Genomic DNA, 5,296 nt, shown 5'->3' with positions numbered 1-5,296 from the left:
GCTCGCCTTTCTTGCACTCACGCTCCACCACATATCCAGCATGGACCTTGACCTCCAGCAGGCCCCGCGGACCCACATACTCCCCTGCTCTACTCCCCCACTAGCTCGCCTTTCTTGCACTCACGCTCCACCACATATCCAGCATGGACCTTGACCTCCAGCAGGCCCCGCGGACCCACACTTAAGCCCCCTCCCACCAACAAAGCAAAACACCACTGGCAAAAACCTCGTGCCCCTGGTACTCCAGAAAGTAAATTGAAACGTGCCCCTGGTACACCGAGCAGAACAACTTTGCCACACACACACTCTTCGTGCCTATGGTACGACAGCTTTTCTCCGTGCCCCTGGTACACCGAGCAGAACAACTTTGCCACACACACACTCTTCGTGCCTATGGTACGACAGCTTTTCTCCGTGCCCCTGGTACACCGAGCAGAACAACTTTGCCACACACACACACTCTTCGTGCCTATGGTACGACAGCTTTTCTCCGTGCCCCTGGTACACCGAGCAGAACAACTTTGCCACACACACACACTCTTCGTGCCTATGGTACGACAGCTTTTCTCCGTGCCCCTGGTACACCGAGCAGAACAACTTTGCCACACACACACACTCTTCGTGCCTATGGTACGACAGCTTTTCTCCGTGCCCCTGGTACACCGAGCAGAACAACTTTGCCACACACACACTCTTCGTGCCTATGGTACGACAGCTTTTCTCCGTGCCCCTGGTACACTGCGCAGAAACACTTTGCCACACACACACTCATACACACACACACTCCTGGTGCCTATGGGACGACAACTTTTCTCCGTGCCCCTGGTACACTGCGCAGAAACACCTTGCCCCACACACATACACACTCCTCGTGCCTATGGTACGACAACTCTTTTTCGTGCCCCTGGTACACCGACCAGAAACACTTTGCCACCTCCGCTGTACGCACCCTCCTCCCTAGCTAATTTGCAATCTCCCCCACCTCCAGGGGGCCACGGGGACCACCATGACAACTCCCTGACTCCCTTACGGCTGAACAAGATGCATGCTGCTCCACTGGCCCTGCTACTGTTGTGTCTCCATTTGGCCGAGGGGGTGAGTCGGCCTCCTCTCTCCCTTACGGTCGAAAAAGATGTGCTGCTGGTGCACTGGCCCTGCTGATGTGCTCTCTCCATTTGGCCGAGGCAGTGAGTCGGCCTCCTCTCTCCCTTACGGTCGAAAAAGATGTGCTCCTGGAGCACTGGCGCTGCTGATGTGCTCTCTCCATTTGGCCGAGGCAGTGAGTCGGCCTCCTCTCTCCCTTACGGTCGAAAAAGATGTGCTCCTGCAGCACTGGCCCTGCTGATGTGCTCTCTCCATTTGGCCGAGGCAGTGAGTCGGCCTCCTCTCTCCCTTACGGTCGAAAAAGATGTGCTCCTGGAGCACTGGCCCTGCTGATGTGCTCTCCCCATTTGGCCGAGGCAGTGAGTCGGCCTCCTCTCTCCCTTACGGTCGAAAAAGATGTGCTCCTGGAGCACTGGCCCTGCTGAACTACTCACATCGAGCATGGCCCTTGCCCTCCAGCGGGCCCCGGAGACCCCCACCCCCCTCCCCCCTGGCTCTAGTCCCCTATTAGATTTCCTTCTCCTGCAGTTACCCTCCACCACGAATCTAGCATGGACCTCGACCTCCAGCAGGCCCCGCGGACCCACATACTCCCCTGCTCTACTCCCCCACTAGCTCGCCTTTCTTGCACTCACGCTCCACCACATATCCAGCATGGACCTTGACCTCCAGCAGGCCCCGCGGACCCACACTTAAGCCCCCTCCCACTAACAAAGCAAAACACCACTGGCAAAAACCTCGTGCCCCTGGTACTCCAGAAAGTAAATTGAAACGTGCCCCTGGTACACCGCGCAGAACAACTTTGCCACACACACACTCTTCGTGCCTATGGTACGACAGCTTTTCTCCGTGCCCCTGGTACACCGAGCAGAACAACTTTGCCACACACACACACTCTTCGTGCCTATGGTACGACAGCTTTTCTCCGTGCCCCTGGTACACCGAGCAGAACAACTTTGCCACACACACACACTCTTCGTGCCTATGGTACGACAGCTTTTCTCCGTGCCCCTGGTACACCGAGCAGAACAACTTTGCCACACACACACACTCTTCGTGCCTATGGTACGACAGCTTTTCTCCGTGCCCCTGGTACACCGAGCAGAACAACTTTGCCACACACACACTCTTCGTGCCTATGGTACGACAGCTTTTCTCCGTGCCCCTGGTACACCGAGCAGAACAACTTTGCCACACACACACACTCTTCGTGCCTATGGTACGACAGCTTTTCTCCGTGCCCCTGGTACACCGAGCAGAACAACTTTGCCACACACACACACTCTTCGTGCCTATGGTACGACAGCTTTTCTCCGTGCCCCTGGTACACCGAGCAGAACAACTTTGCCACACACACACACTCTTCGTGCCTATGGTACGACAGCTTTTCTCCGTGCCCCTGGTACACCGAGCAGAACAACTTTGCCACACACACACTCTTCGTGCCTATGGTACGACAGCTTTTCTCCGTGCCCCTGGTACACTGCGCAGAAACACTTTGCCACACACACACTCATACACACACACACTCCTGGTGCCTATGGGACGACAACTTTTCTCCGTGCCCCTGGTACACTGCGCAGAAACACCTTGCCCCACACACATACACACTCCTCGTGCCTATGGTACGACAACTCTTTTTCGTGCCCCTGGTACACCGACCAGAAACACTTTGCCACCTCCGCTGTACGCACCCTCCTCCCTAGCTAATTTGCAATCTCCCCCACCTCCAGGGGGCCACGGGGACCACCATGACAACTCCCTGACTCCCTTACGGCTGAACAAGATGCATGCTGCTCCACTGGCCCTGCTACTGTTGTGTCTCCATTTGGCCGAGGGGGTGAGTCGGCCTCCTCTCTCCCTTACGGTCGAAAAAGATGTGCTGCTGGTGCACTGGCCCTGCTGATGTGCTCTCTCCATTTGGCCGAGGCAGTGAGTCGGCCTCCTCTCTCCCTTACGGTCGAAAAAGATGTGCTCCTGGAGCACTGGCGCTGCTGATGTGCTCTCTCCATTTGGCCGAGGCAGTGAGTCGGCCTCCTCTCTCCCTTACGGTCGAAAAAGATGTGCTCCTGCAGCACTGGCGCTGCTGATGTGCTCTCTCCATTTGGCCGAGGCAGTGAGTCGGCCTCCTCTCTCCCTTACGGTCGAAAAAGATGTGCTCCTGGAGCACTGGCCCTGCTGATGTGCTCTCCCCATTTGGCCGAGGCAGTGAGTCGGCCTCCTCTCTCCCTTACGGTCGAAAAAGATGTGCTCCTGGAGCACTGGCCCTGCTGAACTACTCACATCGAGCATGGCCCTTGCCCTCCAGCGGGCCCCGGAGACCCCCACCCCCCCCCCCCCTGGCTCTAGTCCCCTATTAGATTTCCTTCTCCTGCAGTTACCCTCCACCACGAATCTAGCATGGACCTCGACCTCCAGCAGGCCCCGCGGACCCACATACTCCCCTGCTCTACTCCCCACTAGCTCTACTCCCCCACTAGCTCGCCTTTCTTGCACTCACGCTCCACCACATATCCAGCATGGACCTTGACCTCCAGCAGGCCCCGCGGACCCACACTTAAGCCCCCTCCCACCAACAAAGCAAAACACCACTGGCAAAAACCTCGTGCCCCTGGTACTCCAGAAAGTAAATTGAAACGTGCCCCTGGTACACCGAGCAGAACAACTTTGCCACACACACACTCTTCGTGCCTATGGTACGACAGCTTTTCTCCGTGCCCCTGGTACACCGAGCAGAACAACTTTGCCACACACACACTCTTCGTGCCTATGGTACGACAGCTTTTCTCCGTGCCCCTGGTACACCGAGCAGAACAACTTTGCCACACACACACACTCTTCGTGCCTATGGTACGACAGCTTTTCTCCGTGCCCCTGGTACACCGAGCAGAACAACTTTGCCACACACACACACTCTTCGTGCCTATGGTACGACAGCTTTTCTCCGTGCCCCTGGTACACCGCGCAGAACAACTTTGCCACACACACACACTCTTCGTGCCTATGGTACGACAGCTTTTCTCCGTGCCCCTGGTACACCGAGCAGAACAACTTTGCCACACACACACTCTTCGTGCCTATGGTACGACAGCTTTTCTCCGTGCCCCTGGTACACTGCGCAGAAACACTTTGCCACACACACACTCATACACACACACACACTCCTGGTGCCTATGGGACGACAACTTTTCTCCGTGCCCCTGGTACACTGCGCAGAAACACCTTGCCCCACACACATACACACTCCTCGTGCCTATGGTACGACAACTCTTTTTCGTGCCCCTGGTACACCGACCAGAAACACTTTGCCACCTCCGCTGTACGCACCCTCCTCCCTAGCTAATTTGCAATCTCCCCCACCTCCAGGGGGCCACGGGGACCACCATGACAACTCCCTGACTCCCTTACGGCTGAACAAGATGCATGCTGCTCCACTGGCCCTGCTACTGTTGTGTCTCCATTTGGCCGAGGGGGTGAGTCGGCCTCCTCTCTCCCTTACGGTCGAAAAAGATGTGCTGCTGGTGCACTGGCCCTGCTGATGTGCTCTCTCCATTTGGCCGAGGCAGTGAGTCGGCCTCCTCTCTCCCTTACGGTCGAAAAAGATGTGCTCCTGGAGCACTGGCGCTGCTGATGTGCTCTCTCCATTTGGCCGAGGCAGTGAGTCGGCCTCCTCTCTCCCTTACGGTCGAAAAAGATGTGCTCCTGCAGCACTGGCGCTGCTGATGTGCTCTCTCCATTTGGCCGAGGCAGTGAGTCGGCCTCCTCTCTCCCTTACGGTCGAAAAAGATGTGCTCCTGGAGCACTGGCCCTGCTGATGTGCTCTCCCCATTTGGCCGAGGCAGTGAGTCGGCCTCCTCTCTCCCTTACGGTCGAAAAAGATGTGCTCCTGGAGCACTGGCCCTGCTGAACTACTCACATCGAGCATGGCCCTTGCCCTCCAGCGGGCCCCGGAGACCCCCACCCCCCTCCCCCCTGGCTCTAGTCCCCTATTAGATTTCCTTCTCCTGCAGTTACCCTCCACCACGAATCTAGCATGGACCTCGACCTCCAGCAGGCCCCGCGGACCCACATACTCCCCTGCTCTACTCCCCCACTAGCTCGCCTTTCTTGCACTCACGCTCCACCACATATCCAGCATGGACCTTGACCTCCAGCAGGCCCCGCGGACCCACACTTAAGCCCCCTCCCACTA

The sequence above is a fragment of the Neolamprologus multifasciatus genome, chromosome 17 (genome assembly GCF_963576455.1).
Source record: "Neolamprologus multifasciatus chromosome 17, fNeoMul1.2, whole genome shotgun sequence".
NCBI classification, from domain to species: Eukaryota; Metazoa; Chordata; class Actinopteri; order Cichliformes; family Cichlidae; genus Neolamprologus; species Neolamprologus multifasciatus.
This window is presented reverse-complemented; position numbering follows the sequence as displayed.